The following is a 10,537-nucleotide window of genomic DNA, read 5'->3' as shown; positions in this document are numbered from 1 at the left end:
ATCAAAAGCAAATGCAAAGGACAGGGATTAAGATAAAGATCAAATCTAGAAAAAAAATATTAGTCACAGATGTGCAATGCTATACTATACTGAACATGGGATGCAAGTTTTACAGTGTAATCCGATGAAACTGAGGATGACAACGACCAGGAATCTTAAAAATGATAATGCAGAGTAACAAACGAGAGAACAGGGAATCCAAATCAACTGGAAACAGTAAATTAAACTGAAAGGCAACTTTAGATGCCGTGAACCGTCAAATGTTAAGAAATAAAATGCAATTAAAATAAAAAATACATTGAACAGAGTGAACGAAATGAAATTAAATGCTACTGAAACTGGAGATCAAATACAAAACAGACAATCCGATGTAAACATCAAAGGTAAATGGAAAATCAAAATGAAAAAAAGAAACATGATACGAATACAAGGGAATGCTAAACAAACCAATATTCAAATTGCACAAGCCAAAGAAATTTCAAAACAAAGAGAGAAAAACAAAAGTTGGAATCTGATCATTCCATTGATATTGCACGTATCTTGATTGATATTGCTATAAGCAAATCAATGCCACAAGGAGTGCTTTAATGGGGTGATAAACAAGAAAAAAAACCCAAGAAAAACCAAATAAAAGAGAGAATAGGAAGTACTTACCGTAGCTGATGTTGCTGGCGTGGGACTCCTTCAACCGATTGGAGAAAAGGGGAGAATGAAGAGGAGAAAGGAAAGATAGAAGAGGAAGAAAGCGTGAAAGAAGAAGAAGAGAGGTGATGGAGGATGCGAAGGATGGATCGTCAAGAGGAAAGGGTGAAAACGGACGATCTTCATCGACCTCTGCGGGTCATTTTTATAAGAGGAAGTCGTTAGGCTATTTTTCAAAAGCGGTCTTTTTATTTCAATAAATTTCAAAAGGACAGTTTTTTAAAAAGGATTTTTCACAATGGTGGTTATACTTACAAGGCTTTTCAGAAAAAGGGGACTTAGGCCATTTTTTGAAATTCTTTTTATATTTTTAAAGGAAAAATTTAAGGAAATATAAGGAAAAACATGAGGATTTTGGAAGGATGGGATCCAAACGAGTTTTTTGAAAGGTTTTAAACTTTAAGAATTTTTCGAAATGAGGTTTTTAGAAAAATACATGGTTAATTTCAGAAATTCAAAATGGATATGGATCCAGGTTTTTTAAGGGAAAACTCGAGTTTGGATCTCAAATTGAGATTGGATCTTGAACTAATACAAAGAATTGATTTTTTTTCTTGAAAATAGAAGTTTCGAACTCAGAGTTGTATTCGGATATAAGATTTGGATCCGAGATTGGGTCAGATATGAAAATTGAATTTGGATTTTGGATCTTCAACCAGTGAATCTGAGTAATGAGTGGAATTTGATCAGAAGTTGACCCAATTATTCAAAAGTTGGGGGCCAGGGGAAAAAAGGAAAATTTTGAATTTTTTTTAAAAATTTGAGGTGTTCACATGCTCCAAATCTTGGCGAGGAGTAGCTTTATGTGTTGAATTTGTTTCACGTACTTGTTGTTTCAAACAAAACTCTTTGTATATGTTCACCTACTTGTTAATTTTTTTTCACTTATAACTTGTGTTAAATTTGTTTTACCTACTTTGTATATGTATTTTTTATATGTACTTTGTCTATTATATATAGGTTATATAAATTATATAACGAGACATTTTTTCTCGATATTTATATTTCAAACAAAATTGTTTTATTTTTTTTAATTTTGTGATGGATTAGCGCCAGATATTATTTGTTTCAAAAACTGAATCAACCGATGTTTTGCGCCAGAATACAATCCATCACTAAATTGGTGACGGAATTTAGAGACAGATACATATTCATCGTTAAATTTTTGTAATGGATTAGCGACGGATATGTATCTATCGCAAAACCAAATCAGTGCTTATTTTAGCGATGGACTCGCGACGGATCATGGAATTTGCTAATCCATCGTAAATTAGCGATGGAAGTAGTGACAAATCAGTTCTATCGCTAATTAGCGATCAAGGAATTGCGACATACGCTATCCATCACTAAACATTTCAGTGACAGATTTGCGATGACTTAACGATGGATAGCGTATGTCGCTAATCCACCAAATTCTTGTAGTGATCTGTTTGTTGCAGCTCATGAAGACCAGTCTAAGAAAATGGGAGCGAACAACGAAGGTAAAAATCATGCTTCCTCTGACCCGCATGAGAAGTTGCGCCAAAGTGTAAATATCATCTTCAACAAGTTAGAAGTCAACGTTGTAGATTATGATAGAAAAGTTTACCTAGCTTAGGGTATCAAATGAAAACCTGCCTCTTATCGCATTCGTCGGAGGACAAAGGGAGCACTAGAATTGGTTGGCAAGAAAATGTCTAAGAAACAACCAACCCCTAAGAAAAAGCAACCGAGCCCTTCGCATGAACATGTATGCAATACATTATATTACTTCCTATGTAAATTGCATTATGTATAGCTTATCAATATCTAACTTGTGTAATTTTCAACATGCAGCAATACCATACAAACATGCACTACAATGTTGGAACCTTCAATCCTCCCGACTAGTTTGAGTAGAACCATGACATCAGTTTTACAAGTCTTTTGGTATCTAATCAATGTTGAGAGGATGTTTGTATTTCTTGTGAAACTTAATGTAGTATCTTATATTGTTCTATTTCATGATAGGCTGAATTCAATTCAAAAGTGAGCAATGAAACCAAGGAATCACGTGTGAATTCTTAAGCTACATAATTGTATTTGATTGTATTAACATGATGGAGCATAACATTGTATTAACATGATGCAACATAATAAACCTGTATGATTTGTGAATTATGTAATATGATGTAACTTAATAAATCTCTGTGAGGATCGACTTGTGTAATTGAAATCGCACTGTACAAATTACACTGTAAAAATCATTGTAAATAGTGATCATTTCAATATTGATCGTTATAATATGTAGCCTTTATATGTATAAATTGTTGTCCCATCTAGCCTACAGAGCTACAATTTTGATACCATTGGTAAATACCATTATTCAGTGCTTATACCATTAGTAAAAATCATTGTCATATGTATCCTTTACATGTACAAACGATTGTAGATACATAATACTTTTTCCTTTCTGTGCGGTTTTTATTTATGAATGCTAAACATGTGATGATGATTTGTACAAAGGGTGCTAACAAATATAGCATTTACCGACTTCCCCTATTTGATAAATCTCTAGTATTAAATCGCAATCGCTGACACGTTTATAGTTGTAAACCACGCCGATGAGTTACATTTACTACCTGTGCATGATCGCTGTTAAATTGCTGTAGTTTAATTTTTATACTATCAGTAAATCACCTTTATAGTTTCTTATCGTGATTTACTAATGGTATAAGAATAACGTCTATGTTATATAAATCGTTATATCATGTAGTGTCCTATGGTAATTTATTTGTTATATAAATCGTTATACTATATAGTGTTCTATTGTGATTTACATAATGACGTATGTGCTGGCCACAACTGGATGAAAATCGCACTGTACATAAGTACAAATCATGGTAAAAGTTAGCCTTTTAAACTAATTTATAAGTAAAAATCATTGTCTCATCTATCCTTCACATATATAAATTGTTGTATATATATTACATTTGAATCATTGTACAAAAAGTTTTTATGTAAATAAACTGTATTAAAAGTTAAAATCGTTGTCTCATCTAGCCTTCACATGTACAAATCGCTGTAAATACATAACACTTTTTTCTTTTCAACAAATTATATAAATCGTTATATCATATAGTGTCCTATAACGATTTACACAATGACGTCTATGTCAGAGGCAACGATTTGCCTTTGCTACAAATAGCAATCTAACTTATTGACATGTATAGTAAAAGTGATTTATCATGTAGCCCATCGACACAATTTACAACCACATCAATTTACATAGTGTCCTATGTAAAAGGATAGAAAACACAAATCTTTCTATTCTGGAAGTATATATCAGCATTCCTCTTAATATCAACACTTATCAATATTTATCAGAATTCTTCTTAAAATTGGGGTAATTGTTGAATTTTTATTTCAACTCAAAGAGGTTTATATAATTTGTATACACAGTCTACAAAATCTGTTACAAATCTCTATACATCATATTATTCCTTGGGGGCTCGCATTGTTCGTTGCCTTCTAGGTATTTTTGCCGTATGAGTTTTTTTGTCTTTCGCAATTAGAAACTCCATCAATTTTTTGCATAGTTATATGCAGAATCCATGTATATCATCCTGCAACAAAAAGGTAATGTGAGACCAATATAAAAATTAAGTCCCCAATAATATAGGACAATAAAACATGTTTAAGTGTAGAGCATACAACGTCGAAATCAGGTTCATGTCCATTATATATTGCTTCAATATACTTCATTACAAATACACCAGAATCAATGTCATTATTTTGTAAAGGATATCGAGTGCGCAGTGAAACCTCCACTCGCTAATGTCGACACCCAAGACATCTTTGAGGAATCTCACCTATGGTTAATGCATAAACAAGTAAATTTTGGGCCACCGTGCAAGATACGATACACTTATAGATAGAAACTTATCAAATGCATAATGTCACATTCTATACCAGTGTAAAGTCCAATGAGTTGTAGGACCATAATTATGGTTTTTGTAAATCCATCACGTATAAGAGCCAATGCTTAGACGATCGCTACAATATATAAATCAATATCTATAAATCGATGATAATATATCTTACAAATTGATATAGAAATTCCTATTGATAGCTTAGAAATCGATATTAAGAATCAGCATACAAATCAATATTAAGAATAAAAACAGTATCTTAAATCGATATAATATCTTACAAATTGATAGTAGAAATCGTGTTAGGACTGTTATGCCTCACAAACCATGGACAACAATTTCTTTACTTACCTTTTCACTTGACCAAAAGTCTTCGCAGTGATCATCGTTACCCCACCCTTGTAGTCTATCCTGAAATCCAGTGGCATATAGACATCGACGGACGAAACTATGTTGAACAAAATAGTGATAATTGTAAGGTTAAAACACGAAGCAGCAAGAGTAAATAAAAAAAATGAACATATAAGAGAACCGATATACCATGAAATAAGGGTTGATGACACGTCTAGTATTGGTTGTTGCGTTGCTTTGAATATACATGACGAAATCGCATATAGTCTGTTTGCAACAAATATGCACATGTTAATATACATACCCATGACATACGTAAATGTATAATTGATAGTGGTTTCATAAGTACAAAATTACTGACAGTGTTTCCTTCTGCAAATTTATCTCGCAGCCGGTTGATGTTCGCTTGGAGCTCTTTGCTGAGTTTTCAGGCACCTTTTTTATCGATGTTCCACCCACATTAGCAGAATATTTAATAAATGATTTGTTGCATTATATTGCAATTCCTTTCTACAATATACAAAATAAATTAAATATACGACATAAAAGAGATAAATTTTGAAGATACTTGTCACGAGGTTTATAAAATATATGCCTGATTCACTATCGTTGGTCATGTAACCATCGTCGTCTCCTTTCTCACCATCGATACCCTCTTTGCGATAAAGCAGGTTATATGTTTGCTCCTGTTATCATCGCAAAATTTTTCCCCTCCCTTGCGAGAGAGAAAAGAATTTCGCGAGTCAAACTCGACCAAAGTTTTGAAAATTGTTTTGAAAATTTACTCGCCTCCGTTTTGAAAATTTGCGGGAAAATTCCATGGAATGGGATCCGCCTGTCGGTACGAGGTTCAACCATTCCTGGCGCCTTTACCAGGGGTAATTGAACCAAGGACCAATTATGTGCTTTAACTTGACTCAAATATCTAAATTAAGCTCTATTTTTCCTAAAATGCACAAAGAATCAAGCTTGTGCTATGGAATTTTGAAAAATGCAAGTTTGAGAAAATATGATGTTTGCTTTGGAAAATTGAAATGTGCTTGAAAATTGATTGAAAAAGTACTTGAAATTGGGATTCCTGGGAAAATCATTGAAGTTCATTGAAAATTAGAAATTTGCATTGGAAAGTGATTTCTCAGGAAAACTTGAACTTTGGAAAATCGATTTTGAAATTTGGAATTGCTTTGCTGAGAAAATGGATTTGAGAATTCTAAGAAAATCTAAGAAATTCATTGGAAAATGACTTTTGAAATGGAAAATAAATTCTCAGGAAAACTGGAAAATATGAGAAAATCGATTTCTGAAAACTTGGGATTTTGAAATTTGAGAATTTGAAAACATAGGAAAATCTTGATTTGAACTTGGGAAATGCTTTGAAATGTCATTTGAAAACTTAGGATTTTGAGAAAATCAGATCCTGAGAAAGACTTGGAAATTTTTGAGAAAACTAATTTTTTTTTTTAATTTAAATTGAAAAATGAATTTGAAAACAATGCAATTTGAATAATATGAATGAATGAATATGAATTTGAAAAGGGAATTTCATTGAGGAATTGGGAAATCCTTTTAAAACTTTAAAAAAATGCAGTGCATTTTGAAGTTAGCCTAAGTGTGTAGGCTGAATGTGGCTAATACGAAGATCATAAATCTTGGTTTTCTTCGTATTCTGACTATGGCCATAAATACGAATCCCACCGAGTTTATAAACTCCATAAAAGCTTGTGCACGTGTCATTCGTGTAAACCATAGTGAATTTGAAATAATGTGCATGAATCATACATCACATATTAAAATTTTGCAGAAATTAAACTATATGCAATGCAACCCTATTCTAAGCAGAAATGTAACTCTTATTCCAAATATTACATTGATTTTTTACATTGAATTGAAATAAAAGAAATAAAATGGCTAAGTCTTCTTCTTGAATATTCCTGCAAAACTGGAAAATAAAGTTAGCACAAAAATGTAGGTTTTTCTGAATTTATCCGAAAATATGAAAAATTATTGGATATTATTCAGATATAAACCCAAATTCATACCCCCCTTTGATATAAACATAATAAATAATGAATAAATTTTGAAAATAAACTTGAAAATTCGAAATTGGGGTTCAAAATGACCAAAATACCCCTGATGACCTTGAAATCAGGGTTTTATGAAAGAATTTTTTTGTAAATTTTGGAATTTTGAAAATCAAATGAAATAAATCAAACATAATATGATAAAATATGATGATATGCATGAAATTTTGGAGAATTAGAAATGAAAATTTCGAAATTTAGGTCAAAATGACCAAAATACCCCTGATAACAAGACTATGGCCTTGAAACCAGGGTTTTCTGAAATAAATTTTGCAAAATTGAAAAATATGAAATGCAAAGGAGATTAAAATTAACCCTAATATGATTCTACATGCTTATGTACATGATAAAAACCCTAAAATGGCGAAAATATCATAAAATATCGAATTTAACCTGATTTTCGTTTGATTTTCGCTTCTGAATTTAAAGATAAACTAACACATGGAGCAAATGAACTTGGAATTAAACCAAATTTGGCATGGACACCTAAAATAACCCTAAAAACGGAATGGAGCTTGAAAATCTATTTTTTGTATTTTTAAATATGAAAATTCAAATAAAAACCCTAAATTTTATGATTTTTGCCTAAAATATTGATTCTAAAGAGGATTTAGGATATCAAATTTCCATACAAATTTCCCAAATTTTATGGGGTGACAGAGGACAGTAAGGCAAGGATTTTTTCCTTTTACACTTTCTGTTTTTGACCTATGGTCGGAGCTGTACCACTCCGGCAAGTCGGATCGGAATCCGGCGACTCTAGTAAATGAAGGAAACAGACAGGTTTCGGTAGAAAATGTGGTAAAAATGGTAGACAGATGGGAAAATGGCTGAAATTGTGGGAAAATGTCCCTGACAAACAGAGGAAGATTTGATATTTTTACACTATTGGGATTCGGGTTACGGTTTGGAAAAGGCCATACTGTTATCAGAGACCTAAATCTCTGAGATTTCTGGACATTGGAATCTGTTAGACAGAAATAGAAAATCCGGGAAAAATACTGGAACAGATCTAAAAATTCCCAAATTTTGGGAAATGACAGGAAATCATGTTAGGAACAACTTTCATGTTGAAAGTTTTTGCAGACAGACTACAGATTTGGAGGAGTCTGTGCATTAGGGCCTGTCTATACCCTAACAAAGGAAAATCGAGATTTTCCCAGGGGTCTGGGAAATCCGATTTTTGTAAGAGAGCAAAACTGCTTGGAAAAACATAAAAATTTCCAGATCACAAGTAGATTCAATTATGAATCCACTGTGATTTTTGAAGGACGATTCGGATCTTTCACAAGGGTGGTGTAGGAGGTTCTTGTCTGCTAAAGCAGGAATTGGAATTTCTGGATGACAGAAAACACGATTTAGGGTTTGATTTGTTTGATAGGGTTCCAAAACCCAAACGAACCTGGGTTTTTGGCAGAAAAACAAAGACATGTAAAACCAATTATTCTAAAATTTACAGAATTTACTGGTGCAATAACTCATATGACATAACGTATAGACTTTGCACAAAACTGAAATTCTATGGATTCTACATCAACTACTAATGAATCTATATAAAATGAATAAAATGCATAATGAAAATGCAATTTTTTAATATGAAATTATATAAAATATGAAAATCAAAACCATTACGAGGGGATACATGAACTCTTATGTTTGATGTTGCTGTGAAAAAGGAAGATCCAGTCCATTCATTGGGCGGATTCCCTACTCCACGTAGCCTTAAGCATGAAAATAAAGGAAATAAAAGAGTAAAAAAAAAAAAGTGAAGATCTTACCTTGGGCTGGCTGAAGGTAAGCTATGGCAATGGTGTTACTGTTAACTTGAAAAAGATGGAGGTTTTGCCGTCGTGAATGGAGGTGTGGCTTGGAGGATGTTGCTGCTACCAAATACTCAAACGTTTGGGAGAGAGGAGAAGTGGTGCTGCCTTGTTGCCAAGAAGGGTGGCTGACGTGAAGGAAGTGGCTGAAGCTGTGTTGAAGGTGGCTGCAGCTTGGTGCTCCCCTTTGGTGGCTGCCTTGATGCTGGAGATGGGCTGCAATGGAGGCTGTCAAGGAAGGGAGGCTGCTTTGGTTGGGCAATGATGGAGATGTGGCTGGAATAATGGCCTGCGGTGGTGCTAAGTGAGAGGAGTGGCTGCTGGTTGGTGCTCCCCTCCGGTGGCTGCTGCCTTGGCTGGAAGAAGTTGCTGGACTGCTTGAAGGAATGCTCAAAGTGCAGCAATGGAGACTGCAACCCAAAGAGAGAGAGAGAGAGAGAGAGAGAGAGAGAGAGAGAGAGAGAGAGAGAGAGAGAGAGAGAGAGAGAGAGACGTGAGATGGGAGAGAGGCCACCGTTCTTTTTTTGTGCTTCCTTTTTTTTTTGGTTTTAAACTTAGGTTTTAATTGCCTTCTAACCTAGGTCTTAATGACCTAATGAAAAAGGAAATCTCCCCTTTACGTGAATGGGTTGGAGGTTGGGGAAAAAGAGAGAAAGAAAGAAGGGAAGAAGGAAAAGGGAAAGAAGAGGAAGAAGAAAAGGAAGAAAGGAAGAAGAAAGGGAAAGAGAGGGAAAAAGAAAAAGGAAAGAAAGAAAGAAATAGGGCTGGAGGTTTGGGCAACCACCTTGTGGGTCCCACCTCTCTAAAAAAAATAAAAATAAAATAAAAAAAATAAATAAAAATCAATAAAAATAAAAATAAACAAATAAAAAGAAGCATCTTTTTTTTTTTTAATAAAATAAAAATGCAAATGAATGGGCCATCTCAGAGCGGGTCCAAATTTCAATTTTGAAATTCATTTTGAAGATTAGAGGGGTAAAATAGTCTTTTCAGAAAAATTTCCAGACGAAACGAGCTATTTTTGGCAGTTTTTGAAACAAGCTCGGATTTTGAAGTTCAATACCCCGTTGCGAAGCAAATCCAATGTAGAATTTAAAAATATAATTTTGAAAGAAATCCAGATTGTTTTTCTTGAGAAAATGCTTCCAAATCTATTTTTAGACAAAACGAGCTATTTTTGGTAGTTTTTGAAATGAGCTCGGATTTTGAAGTTCAATACCTCATTGCGAAGCAAATCCAGTGTAGAATTTGAAAATTTGATTTTGAAAGAAATCCAGATTGTTTTTCTTGAGAAAATATTTCCAAACGAAACGAGCTATTTTTGGCAGTTTTTGAAACGATCGCGAATTTTGAAGTTTAATAGCTCGTTGCGAAGCAAATTCAGTGTAGAACTTGAAAATTTGATTTTGAAAGAAATCCAGATTATTTTTCTTGAGAAAATATTTCCAAATTTAGACTCCCGGGGTGAAAATGTCAATTTTGGAAACCTAAGGTTTGAAATTGATTTCTGAAAAACTTTTAAAACTCAATCTGGATTGAAATTTATAAAGCTGGAGTTCTGGACTTCGAAAATGAAATGAAATGTGATGAAATGTTATGAAATGCTGAGAAATGATATGAAATGATGAGAAATGACATGAAATGTTATGCGAAATGCTAACCTTAAATAAAGAATTTTGGATGTCACACCCCG

This window comes from Nuphar pumila, chromosome 2, assembly GCF_984573655.1.
Source record: "Nuphar pumila chromosome 2, dmNupPumi1.hap1.1, whole genome shotgun sequence".
Lineage (NCBI taxonomy): Eukaryota > Viridiplantae > Streptophyta > Magnoliopsida > Nymphaeales > Nymphaeaceae > Nuphar > Nuphar pumila.
Note: the sequence above shows the minus strand (reverse complement) of the source record.